The 13,761-nt window shown below is 44.8% G+C and overlaps 1 protein-coding gene across 1 annotated transcript in view; it reads left to right on the forward strand.

Moving 5' to 3' along the window:
- Window positions 1–13,761, forward strand: part of CHN2 (chimerin 2) — a 480,978-nt gene that overhangs the window by 428,541 nt on the left and 38,676 nt on the right. The window lies entirely within an intron of this gene.

Here is a 13,761-nt window from a genome sequence, read left to right on the forward strand (position 1 = left end):
TGTTGGTGCATGTAGAGGCAAGTAAACACGTATGCGGGATGCCTTTTAAAATCCGCGTGGCATGCCAGTCCGGCTTGTGCGCATATCTCCCAGTTTTGGCACACGCAGGGCTTTTAAAATTCATCTTTAAGGCTTTTCTCCCATTCTGTGTCTATGCGAAAATACCTTGATGAATCAGGCCCTTAGCCAGATGTATTTATCCAGCTAACTCTGGAGGTATATTCAGTAGTGCAGCAGCAGTTACCTTAAAGTTAGCTGGCTAACATTAGGGCAAATCTTTGACCTGACCAAACATAGCCAGCTAGGTTATCTGGCTACTCTGAATATCAGATAACCTATCCAGCTAACTCAACTCCTCCCAGTTATGCCTCCGGAATGCTCTAACTTCATTTACTAAGCATTTTTCTCATAGACATAGAATGGGAAAAAAAGCCTTAGTAAATCAGGATCTTAGCCAACTAAATTTCAGCTGGCTAACTTATTAGTCAGCTAGAATTTAACCGGATAAATGTCCAAATCTTCATGTAACCAGATAACTTCTGAATTATCCGGCTAAATGCTTTTGAATATGGACTTCAGCATGTACATGGTGAAACAAAATTGCCTCAGTAGTGGGTACAGGGTAGTTGCATACATGTTATCTATTTCTCAAATTTGCCTGTGCTAACTGATCTGAAGTGTAAGGGCTGGTTAGCACAGGAGATTTCATCCCTCCAGCTCCTCCACCCCATCAAGCCCCAACCCTCCTGCAACCGATCCAGCTTCCCCAGTGCTGATGCAGCCGCCTTGTGTAGATCTGGACTTCCACCCATCAAGGCAACCTTCCCTTTAGGCCAGATAATCCGACCCTTCCCACAGCTCTGGAATGAGTTCTTACTGCTGCAGCCTGCTTATCTTTGACCGAACTGAAACGTTTAGATACCGATCCCTAAGACTTTTAGAGGTCCATATTCAAATGGGTTTGTCCTTCTAAATTCAGACTATGCTCCCTCTTTTGAAGGCCTAAGAGCCCCGGCCATCTTCCCTGGGGAGAGTTAGAAAGAGAGAAAGGAAAGAGTGAAAGACCCACAAGGCATCTCTGTTATATAGAGTCCGCGGTTTCCTGCAGCAGATTTTTCAAGATTCTGAGGCAAGTGTTAGCAAATTCTATGCTAATAATATGGCAGATTAGCATAATTTTGCATAAAGATGCACACCTCGGTCTATGCAAAAAAAGTCAGTTTTTTAAAAATTATTCACTTGTTTTATAAACAATATTTAAACTATATAAAAATAAAAAATGTACCAAGTACAAAAATCAACAGTTTATCAAGTTAAGACATATAAATTACAAGCTTTTAACTGTGAAATGTCACTTTTGTTATGAAGTGAAATTGTGTAATCATCCTTTTATATTTTCTTGAGAAAGTCATTGTTGCCTTTTGGCATATATAAACATATATATTGCTAAAAGTAACTTCAGCATCAGCAGTTTGTCATGCTGTTAATTTCACATAAAATTGTGTTTGTATATATTTGGCAAATAATTCAGTTCCTTTTTGTGTCTAACACAAGCTTGAAACTCATCAGCAGTAGTGCTAGTCATCAAGGTATCTATGAATTAAAATGAATACCCTCTCTGCCAGCTGTGAGACACTAGCAGTTGCATACTTCCAGAAAACACATCCAGATCTTTGGAGCTGGTGTATGGTTGACCTCATCACTCCATCCAGGCATTTTATCAAAATCATCTTTGGTTTGATTTAAGAGATCTTTGAGAGATCAAACATCCTGACTGCTTTCTCTGTCCACTCCAACTTCACCCATCCCCTTCTGTTTCCTTCAGTAAAGGAGAAGGGGAGGGGGTACAAGAGGAGGAGGAGGAGGAGAGGCTGGGTTAGCCTCCTATTCCCCTGCATGCTGTTTACAGGAGGAGTAGCTGGAGCAGGAGCAGAGAAATAGCTGAGATTGAAGGCAGGCACTCTGTTGCTTTCTTCAAATGATTGAATTAAAGGGTGGGGCATCTTCATTCAGGAATGTTGATTGTAAGGCAGTTTGTCAATTATGCAGCCACAAGCTAAATATGTGGATTCTCCTAGGGGCACTGGTTATATAGACTCTAATCTTATGACCCAAGACACCATCTATTGGGGAATGTCTGAAATACCAACACATACTTCTACTACTACCTGACCTCAAGCATAAGTATCTGTAGAAACATCTAGGTCACTAGTAAGAAACACTTTTGTGAAATCCTTACATATGATAGAAACATTATAATTGAAAGTCTTTAGATAATTACAGGCAGGTGAAATTTTCCATAGAAATGGAATTTCACAGACAAGGAATCATGATATTCACTTGGAGGGAGAAAAGTTCAGAGGAGTGATTTCTATCCTTGTCTTGGAGGCACACCTAATGTTGCGGTCTCGGTCGCGAGTCTTGCGACCGAGCCCTTACCTGCGCCGCCGGGGCTCCGTCTGTGGGGTCCGGGGGTCGGGCTCCCTTCCCCGCGAGGGTCGCGGCTGATCGGGCCTGCTCGGTCTGCTTCGCGGTGGCGTCTCCATAAGGGAGACGCCGCCGAGCCTCGGAACTTGGCCCCTTCCCTCCTAGGCGCGCACACAAGGAGGGGGAATTTTAAAGAGCTTTTCCCGCCAGACCGCGGGCCACCCCTTGGAGTGACGTCATACGCCGGTAGATGTTTAAACCCGGCGTCTGACTGAAGCAAATTGCCTTGCAACGAGGTTCCTGCTTGGTGCTTGTTGCAGCGCTCTGACCCTGTTGGTTCCTGTTCCTGGTTTCCTTGGTTCCAGTCTCGGATCTTCAGCTTCGGTTCCGGATCTTCAACTTCTGTTCCAGCTCCGGGTCTTCCGCTTGTTTCTCTGGTTCCTGACTCCAGCCTGTCTCTGACTCTCCACGTTTGCCGCCTGCCTCGACCCTGGTCAGTCTCATCTACCTTCCTCTGTCTCAGTCACCTAAGTCCCAGCGGCTCGGGACCTCACGGGCTCCTCCCGGGGGGGTCCTCGGGCTTCCAGGGCGAAAACTCCAGCTCTACGTTTTGCTTTGCACTGCCTCCCGGCCTACCTCTTCACCGCAGCGTGCTCTTCCTCTTCTACCATCTCTCTCCACTAGGCCGGCCCAAGGGTCCACCACCACACCCGCAACACCTAAGTAGGCTGATTTTCAGGATATCCATAATAAATATGCATGAGGTAGAATTACCTAGTGTGTACTGAAATTGTTTCATGAATATTTATTATGGTTATCTAGAAAATTAGACTGGCTAGATCTACCTCTGGGGGGCATTGGGAAATGCAGGCTCAGAATAAACAGAAAATATTTCTTTACTAGGAGGGTGGTAGATGGCTGGAATAACTTGCCAGCAGAGATAGTGGAAACCAAAACTCTGACAGAATGCAAGCCTGTTTGGGAAAGGTATTGAAGACTGTAGCAGGAACAAGGTTAGGAGGTTGCGTTATTGCAAACAACCCACTTGTCATTCCTTCAAGGGCAGAGGTGACGAGAAAAGAAGATGCAGATAAAGGAAGCATAGCTCCACAGGTCACTGGGTAGACTCTAAAACCAGTGGGCTACAGTTCCCCAGAAACCAAATCTGATCCATACTATCAACTTGGTAGCTGGATACCATCCAGAAAGGCGATAAGAGGAAAGCAGAATAAAAAAAAAAAAAAAAAAAGCAAGACCTGGCAACACTGCAAGCCACAGGATAGCTGAGTTGGAACCAGCAGGAAAACTCTTGCCAGAAATTAACTGGGTCAAAACTGGCAGGTTGGTGGCAGCGGGGTACCACTCAGCGAGACCATGGGGACCTGCACAGCCAAATGTTTGGACCACAGCCTCACAGATTTTTAGACACTGGCCTCACTAATTTTGGCAGCTGTTTAGATGATCACAAAGGTTGGTAGTAAGACATGGAGTATGGGGGACCGAACAAGTGTTGAATTAAGTTTGCTCATCCTACTCAAGATAGTAGAAAACAAATGAGGTGGATGACAAAAACTGACTTGGGTAAAAAGTGATATCCTACAAATGATCAAACCTCCATGACTGGCAACTTGGATATACCCTGAGCAGTGTGGATGGATTATTAGCTGTGTCCGTGCTGCCTCCCATTGCTATTTCAGCTGTCATCTTGGGTTCTACATGTGCTGTCAGCAGGTGCTCTTGTTACAGAGATGTGTGGAAATCCCAGGATGCCACTGATACTGACAAACCCACAGCCTCACTTTGCTGGCTCCCTTGCCTTTCCTGCAGACCTCGGAATAGGAGTTTGCTGTCTTCTCCAACCCACCTCCTGCAAAAAAAAAATAGCTGATGCCAGCATGCAGAAGACTTGGAACTCAGCTGAGTCTAACAGACCCCACTGCTTCACTTTGCCAGCCCCCTTGCCTCTCCAACAGACCACGGGGAAGGAGCCAGTGCCTTCTCTGGCCCCTCTTCCTCTTGCAAACAGCTGACACTGGCTCTTCCCAGCACCGCATTCCTTCATTGGCATATAGAGAAATGCACCTTTGCATCGTGAACTTTCTAACACGTTATTGTCTGACAACCTATCACACTCTTGACTCTTGCGAACACTTCAGTAACACACTTTTATTATGTCTCCCTAATTCTGCATAAGAAGTTTTTAAAAAATATTTTCTGTCTGCCTGCATAGGACAAAACAGAGTTAACATGTCAGTATTGTGCAGGAGGGTAGCAGCAGGCCTGAGTGATCAACACTGGCGGTTCCTGAGGGACACACCCAACCAGGCTGGTTTTTCAGAATACGCATGATGAATATGCATGAGCTAGGTTTTCAAATACTGTGAAACCTATATTCAGACATCATCCGGATAGCAAAGTTAGCCGGATAAACTTATCTGGCTATCTTTAGAAGCATATTCAACAGTGCAGCCACACTATTGAATATAGCCGGCTATCTTATTTAGTTTCTGGCTAACTCTAGCCAGCTAACTTTAGGACAGCTCTTTGACTCGATCAGACTTAGCCAGCTAACTCAATTCCTGACAGTTGTGCCCCTGGATGGGCCCCTAACTTATCGGGCTAAATTCTAGCCTCCTATCTTATTAGCCAGCTAGAATTTAGCTGGATAAAGGCTGAATAGAGCCAGGTAAGCCATTTAGATGGATAACTATTATGCTGTCCGTCTAAATGGACATCTGAGTTTCCAATGTATGCAAATCTATTTCCTGCTTAGTCATCATGGCTATCCTGAAAATCAGACTGGTTAGGAGCAATTACAGGGTTAAGAACCACTGGTTTACTCCATCAGGAAAGCAACGTGCGATGGCCTGCACCACCAGCGCAGTAAAAGCTCTCCATTCCTTCCCTATTCTTCTCCAAATGCACTCTGGTAATAGGCAGACTCAGTCAATACTATGTATGCTGTCTCTGGGGAGGCAGGAATCAACAGTGTGTGGTGCATGAATGACAGGGAAGGACCCTGGTTCCACAGTCACAGCAACTGCTGCAAAATCTGCCTTCTACCGCAGAAATGGTCACTCGCCATCAGAATAGTGCCCTGCTGCTGCTACCTCTCACTGGCACTGGTGCAGCCTGGCTACCTTTGCCATCCTCCACGTCCCGTCCCGCCCCCCCCCCTCCCCCCCCCCCAAACCTCCTGTATTCTTTCCTTCCTCCTTACCTGCCAAATGCCAGCATACTTTCCTCTTTCCGCCTCCCCTAACCTGTCAAGCTATCACATTCTGTCCCTCTCCAAAAGCTGTCTCCCACATCACACTGTCCCGCCCTTACTGTTGTATCTGCTGCACTTTCCTAATAATAGCTGTTCTGTCAGAATTCAAGGCTCTGAGTAACCCTGAACACCCCCCCCCCCCCCCCCCCCCCCCCCCCGGACCCCGGAAGGGGCAAGGGAGAGCAGTGACTGGAGAAGGAGGCTGAGAATGAGGAGAGGCAGAATGAAGAAGGGGCAGGGCCAATTGAGAGAGGACCAGAAGGCCCATTGTAGCCTGGGCCTCAAACTTAAACACTTGTTAATTTTTTTTGTGTTGTCATTGGTTTGTTTTTTTATTATGGCTAGGGGCCTCCAAATTTGAACTGGTCCAGGCCTGTCTAGAGCTCTGAGAGGGCCTGGGAAAGGGGGAGGGTTGAAGTAGAACACCTGGAACACCTGGTTCCAGCCAGATTAAGGAAAAGTAAGTGCAAAATTGAGTTATGTGCGTACATAGAGCCTGAGTCACTTTTAGAACAGCCATTTACGTGTATAAAACCGGGCTTTGACGATCAGGCCCAAAGTGGATATTTAAGCTTAGCAGTCTGCTTTGAGGCTTCATGGCTGGGTTTCTTCCTGTTGCTTTCCCAAGCTTTTTATATTTCCTCGTGCTTTATTTTAAATAAACAGTCTTCCTCTTTAAACTGCCGGCACTCGACTCTAACCGGATGAACGAGTTTTTAATTTCACATAAAACAAATTAAGGGAACACTATGATAACAGTAAGGGGAGTAGCCTGTGCGTGGCAGGCTCGCTGGCAGATCTGCTTGTATTTCACCAAACAATAACACATTGTACAGTAGTTTCTGTTGACGCAGACAAAAAAACAAAAAAAAACCCCCAAAACTGATATATTAAAAGTAGTTAAACATATTCTAATGATATACTTCAGCTGCAGTGCTAGCTCATAAGATTGCACTGGACTCCAGTGTTCTTAGCAGTTTGGCTTTGTTTTTATTTCAGTCAAATATGTTGCTGAATTTAGCTGGCTTTCTTTTATTATGATTGTGTGGGGGGAGGGGAGGGTGATAAGGTACAAGTAGGCTGGAAGCCCAGCTGAGATATCTCTTTCTATGAGTAATCTAGATAGGAAATAATGTGAGAAAAGCCTGGTTTGATTGCCAGCGAGTAATGTACAGTTTCCAGAAAAGGGAAATGTGGATCCCAGCAGCTCCAGTGTGTGACTACCAGCAGGGCCTGTGCTAGTGACACACAAAGCATTGCCGCTCCTTGCACTCAGAGTGCTGCTGGCTACTGTACATGCGAGGGCAGGGTGCCAGCAGCCTACCACAGGACTAATTTAACAGGTAGCACTGGTTTCTAACCTATGCTGCGCAATATGAAAATTGAATATTTTAATATCGTGGTGTCAGGTTTTTTTTCCCTCACGTGATTAAAAAAAAAATCTTTCTTTTTTAATACGCATTTAGTTCATCACTTTTTCTTTTTTTTTTTTTTGTTCTCCTTCAAAATAGGTAACTTTTAATTCATTAACTGACTTGTATAAAAATCATGAAGTATAATGGGCCCTCTGTTCTGTAAAACCGCTGCCCCTGACCTCCTGTCTGCATTTGAAACATGGCTACTTGACTATGACATCCTAAGATAACATTACCTGCATTTGAAATCCGCTTTATAAGGAGGGTCAGCAGATCTACTAAATCTAGACAGGCTTAGAAGAGCTAAATTTGAACATAATTCCATTCGTATTAATTGAGTGATTTCGCACTCATTCATTTGGATAAGCAGATAAAGAACTAAACATATAAGAGCCTAAATAGTACTTTGCATACTGTCGGGGTTAGACTTAAGCCACTGTTCAGCCACTCTTTGGTCTTGTCGTCCGTTCCTAAAGTGAAGGTGGGCTGATCCTTTGCAGAGCCGGCAGTGGAGTTACTGGGAATACCTTTCCCACGTTCAACTTCTCTACGTCACCCATCCCATGAAACTACCGGCTTTGTTCTTGTGGGGCTGAGTGTGCTTTCCAGCGGCAACTCGAGAATGGTCTTGACGACTAGGACCGTCAGAGGAAGGAGGGAGAGCCATAGCTACCTAGGGCTAGGGACCTTTGTTCTCAGTTTTCATTTTATTTTCTCTGGGAATTCCAATGTTAAAAGCAAAAATAAAATCAGTGGAAAGTGACTTTGTTACAGGAAACAGGAGGAAAATCAGTGGAAAAGTCACTGTTAGGCATAACATTGAAATTCCCATGAAAAATAAAAACTGAAAACCAAGGTCCCCCGCTATGGTCCCCTAGGTGTCATACACCGGGAGGCACCAGTACTCTCTCCCAATGCAACTGAAAAAAGACTTCCACTTTCTCTGTCTTGCCACTCCTGCTCTTGTGTCTACTTATAGACTATGACTAATAATAATGTTAATGCTTTAAATAAAAAAAAAGTCTCCCAGTTCATGGTGTTGTGTACTTGGCCATAGGTGTCAAATTGCCTGCCTACAGCTCTGGAAAGAGGAAACAAAAAGCTGAACTCCTTAAGTGGAAGGGGAGGTGACCCACACATTTTTCCATTAGGAGAGATCAGATATACTTGGAAAAGGCAAACAAGAAAATAGATATTTAATGGGAAAGAGAGTTGATTGAGAAAGCATTTTATTAATTTTATTTATTTAACACTTTTTTATACCGACCTTCATAGTAATAACCATATCGGATCGGTTTACATAGAACAAGGGAATAACAAGAGCAATAAATAAAGTAAAAAACCAACAGAGGAGAATAAGGTAAAGTTACATTTAACAAGGAGTAAAAAACTTGGAAGCTTAAAAAGCTGGAAGAAAGGTAAAGGCAAGTAGTTGTAGCATAGTTCAAAAAGAATATGGGTTAAAGCTTAAGGTGCTTTAACCTGGGAGAGAGAGCCTGAGCATGGAACAAGACAGTGGGGAGGGGGACGAGAGATCGTAAGACAAATTGGGAACGAGAGGGGATAAAGGAACAGACAAAACTGTGGCAGATATAGACAGACTGGTTGAAGGGAGGTAGAGCCAGGCATGGAAGGGAAGAGATGGGAGATAACTATACGAAAGGATCAAGAACAAACTGGGAACGTGTTTAGAAACACCATAAAGGGATTGGTTGAGAGTCATTAAAAAATAAGAACATAAGAAATTGCCATACTGGGTCAGACCAAGTGTCCATCAAGCCCAGCATCCTGTTTCCAACAGAGGCCAAACCAGGCCACAAGAACCTGGCAAGTACCAAAACACCAAGAAGGATCCCATGCTACCGATGCAATGAATCAGCAACCAAACCTCATTCCCTTGTTTCAAGAAATCATTAACAACCCACCATTAAGGGAACTCCTCGATGTGTGGTGATGTGCGGTGGTTACGTTTAAGACAACCACTTTCTAATTGTCTCAACAGGTAGCTCCCGTGTTTATTCTTCAAATACTTTATTAGGGCAAATTTTTCAACTTTTTTTTCTATTTTCTTGCTTGTGCTTAGTAAATATCCTCACCCTAGCGGATAACCCGACCCTCTCTCAGCTTTATCACTTTTCTGTGGGTACTTATCGGTTTCCTTTGCTCCAAACAGATTCCTGCTGCTTCTGTGGGGTCAGAGCCACCTGCCCGACATCGGCCGTGCTTCGGCAGTTGACTGCCTGCTTCAGGGACCTCGGGGGGGATTTTACTTTCAGTTCGCCATGCGGTTTCCGAATTACTAAAGCACATATGAGTTTTCTTTAAAATTCATTCTTGTGACCACAAAGCGGTTGTCTTAAATGTAGCCACCGCACATCACCACACATCGACTGATGCAATTAATAGCAGTGGCTATTCCCTAAGTAAACTTGATTAATAGCAGGCAATGGACTTCTCCTCCAAGAACTTATCCAAACCTTTTTTAAATAAGGAGGCAAAAAAACAAAGAAAAACTGATGGGGAAAAAGGCAAATGATGGGATAAGCTGGGAAAGATTAGGGGTAGGGTCAGGGAGAATAGAATATCAAATGAGGAGAGAGAGAAAAAGAAACAAGGAACAGAAAACATATAAAGATGAATTTTAAAAGCCTGACGCGTGCTGGAATTAAGGGATGGGCAAATATGTCAGGCTGGCACGCGCCGGGATATACGCGGCCACTGAACGCGCAAAAAAAGGTTTCCAAAAAGGGGCGGTGTGGGGGGTGTGCTCTGGGGGGGCATAGGCTATTAAACTAGGGGGGCTTAGAAGTCCTGTCCCTTAACTGGGGATGAACTGGGAAAACACCCAATGGTGTCGGCATACGTGCCTTTTAAAATTCCACCACATACGCGGTAGAAGCTGCATTTCGCACACAGGTGCGCATCCACTTAAAATAGCGCGCACGCATGCAGACGGTCAGACTGTTTTATAACGTGCACATATACGCACGCATGTTCTAAAATGGCCGCATCCCTGGGCGGAGGAACGTGCGCACATGTGCACCCGCGCATCACCGTAAAAGTTACTGTCGGAGAATGCAGAAAAAAATTGCAAATTGGGGTACAGCACGAAAGAGCTAGATAGATACAAAATAAAACAGGGAGATGAAACAAATTCTGAAAAGTTGTGTGTTAACCATGAATGGTCAGTGCCAGACTACATAAAGGAAAAAAAAAAGAACTGTATGCAAAGGAGAAAGACCAGGGAGTGCCTTTTATCACTGTGCAAGGGCCATGGGTAAGTTATGCCGTTGCCAGAGTCCCCAGTGTGCAGCGTCCGATGCTGGGTTAACTGCAGCAGCCTGGTAATCAGCCTCCGCATCTTCTCAGCGGCAGTCACCGAGCCCGCTCTTTCCGTCCATCGGCTGCTACCGGCACGGGGCATTCACCACCCCCAAACCTTCTCTTGCTGCTGTCACTGGCCCAGGCTAGCCTGCGCCCTCTCTGCCTCTGCTGCCGCCGCTTGGCTCTGGTTACAGGGAACAGCGTGGTATCTGCCGTTATCTCTGTGATCTGGCAGGCTGCAAGAATGAAGTGTGTTATTGCACGCAATGTCTGGGTCATAGTAAACACAACTGTGCAGCGACAGCTGGGATGGAGGTGGGGGGGGGAGGGGGGGAGTTAGTTGCTCGTGGGAAGGAGGGTTGAGGGGACAGATTTGAGACTGAAGGGAAAAAGAGGAGCCCTGGAAGGGAGAGAAATAGGGGAATCAGGTGTTGAGAGAGGGGGAGGGAAAAGGATGTAGAGACTGGAAGTGAGGAGAAGTTGGAAAGGAGAGAGAAGATGGCAAAATGTGGATTGGACCCCCCTGCAGAATGTCAAGTGCAATAGACTCTTTTTCCTCATCTCTCTCCCCCACCGGGGAAGATGAGAGAAAAAAGAGCTTTTATTATTTATCATACATGATATTCTGCGTTTCCATCTAGTGAGCGCAAAGTGGATTCCATAAAAATACTAAATATACACACAAAAGTTATAGCCAACAAAACAAAACATACCAGCACAAAAGATGAATAGAGTAAGCCTAATTTATACAATCACATGCCTGGAGGAGGGGAAAACCAGAGACAAAAAACATTTGCCAGGCTCTGATTTATTCTGTATGCTCAGGTGGGAGGCTTGCTTTGCTTCTTTACGTTATGATTATATTTCCAAACGGGCTTTATTACCAGAAAATATTTAGAATGTACTTTTTAATACAATTTTGCTTTTTGGGCACATACATCTTTATTCAATAGGATGCAAATCTATCATAGCAAATAACGGTAGATCAGGACATTTAGGCCCCCCTCCAGCCTGCCCACTTTCATTCCGGAAGCAGTGCCACAGATCCCATTGATCTCTGGCTTTGCCTTCACTTCTTTGCAACTATGGGTCTTCCGTGCTTACCCCGTGCTTTCTTGAATTCCACTTTTGTGGCCGCCTCCTCCAGAAGCAGGCTGATCCATTCATCCACCTTCCTTTCACTGAATAACTGTTTTCAGACTGTGCTCCTGGGCCCCCATGTGACCTCTCGAAGACCTAGAACATTCCTTCCTCTGGATAAAGTTTATTGCTTGCGCAGTATCTAAACCCTTTTGAGGTACTCGAATGCCTGTCATTTCTCCCTTTCTCCATGATACACACACACACACACTTAGAACCCAGGGATGGTGGCTTTTAAACAGGTGCGTGGCCGCACATATGCGCGCGTTTGCCGACTCGCACATTTTATAGCACGCATCCGTACACGAGCGGACGTTGTAAAATAGGCTGACCGCACACGTGTGCGTGCAATTTTAAGTGGGCACGCGTCTATGCTCACAAACGCCGCTTCTACCGCGTAAGTGGGGGCATTTTAAAAGCCACGTGCGCCGAAGCAGTTGGCCATTTTCCCAGTTCGTTCCCGGTTTGCCCAGGTAAAGGATAGGACTTCCTAACCCCCCTACTTAAATAGCCTCCCTTCTCCCATGTTATCCCCAACCCTTAAAACTTTGCTGATCTTTGTATTTTTGTTTGTTTGTTTGTTTTATGATTTGCATGCCATCCACAGCAGAAGTAAAGATACGCAGCAGGGGACCCCGACTCGCTTGCGCGCGCGCGTGTGAGTATTTACGCCCCGGTTTTGTTGAGCAATCCATAAACGCACACGCCCCGCCCAGACCACGTCCACACACCCCCTGCCCCTTTTGGGAAAGATTTTTGTGCATGCAGTGGGAGATAACGCGCATATCCGGGTGGCTTTTTAAACCCGCTCGGCGCGCGCAGGCCCGACATATTCGTGTGTTTCCCAGTTTTGGCGCACGCAGGGCTTTTAAAATTTGCCTTTTAAGTCTCACGTCATATGGCTTTCGGTATAGACCCTGCCCCATTTTGGTGCCCGTTCTCTGGCCTGCCTATGCTCTTTCGGAGGTGCAGCCTCCAGAACTTGGACAATCATCTAGATGAAGCTTCAGATGTCAAATGGTCACACAGAAGTTTACACAGGGTGTTGTATAATTTGAAGCCCCATTCTGTAAATAAGTGTATCGGGCAACTGAGAAAAATAAGAGAGAAGGACTTCACATAAATGAAAAGGAGGTAAAGGCTTAATTATGAAGTGAGGATGAGCACTTTTCTTTGGAAAGCAATAAAGCAGAGGTCTGAGCACATTGTACAAATATGCCAAAGGGTCTGTCTTTTGGTTCAGCCTGGCTAAACCTTCCCATTACCAAAAAAAAAAAGTCTCATCAGAACCTCACAAAGGGGATTCTTTCAAATCTAGAGGAAAAAAATGGTTATCCATCAAGATTAGAAGGCTGCAGTGTGTTTCAACTCATCCAAAAGAAAGGGAGTTTATTGTGTGATTAAGCTGAAGGATATTTTCCTGACTAATGCTGCTCTTGGTCTATTCAGTAAACTTTCTAAAGTTGGATGGTTATTGGGTGTTGAGCCGGGATATGCCTTATTCAGTTTTATGGAAGATAATGACAGGATTAATTTTTATTTGGAACATATCTGACTCATATTCCGCAGGCTACTTTGCCTTTCTTTGAGTTGGCATAAATAAATGTAGAAACACAGGCAGCTTAGTTTGGTTATATGTCCTTTTTCTCCCCACTAACTAACTTATGACACGTGCCTTTGGCTTTCCGCTTGAAATTTGGTTCTTATGGATGTAAGATTTCCGTCTCGGACAGCTACAGGAAATGTGCCCTAGTGCTCAGCTAGAGCCGAGCGCTTCCAGTTTAATCACAACCCTTGCATGTTATACGCTGTAAATGGGGCACTCGTTTTACCATCACAGGACCAGGAAAGAGGGAAACCATTAGCCGTGATTCTTTTTTTTTTTTTTTTCAAAATATGAACCCTTGATATCTTTGTCACAGCTGTTATTCACAGATTCCCATAAAGTTCTACAACAGCTGTGAAAGACACTGGGTCTTATTCAAAAAGGAGAAAAAAAATTCTTTACTGACTGAGGCCCGTTGTCTCTTTAGTATGTCTCATGTTTCCATGCCTACTCATCAAGACTTCATATTTCTGAAGAGACACTATAGTTGGGTAGTTGTGCATTGATACAAAGATTGATGTATATGTGTGTGTGGGTACCAAGGATTGGAGAGGAAGTCTGCTCCAAGGCTGAACCCC

This window comes from Rhinatrema bivittatum, chromosome 2, assembly GCF_901001135.1.
Source record: "Rhinatrema bivittatum chromosome 2, aRhiBiv1.1, whole genome shotgun sequence".
In the NCBI taxonomy this organism is placed as follows: Eukaryota; Metazoa; Chordata; class Amphibia; order Gymnophiona; family Rhinatrematidae; genus Rhinatrema; species Rhinatrema bivittatum.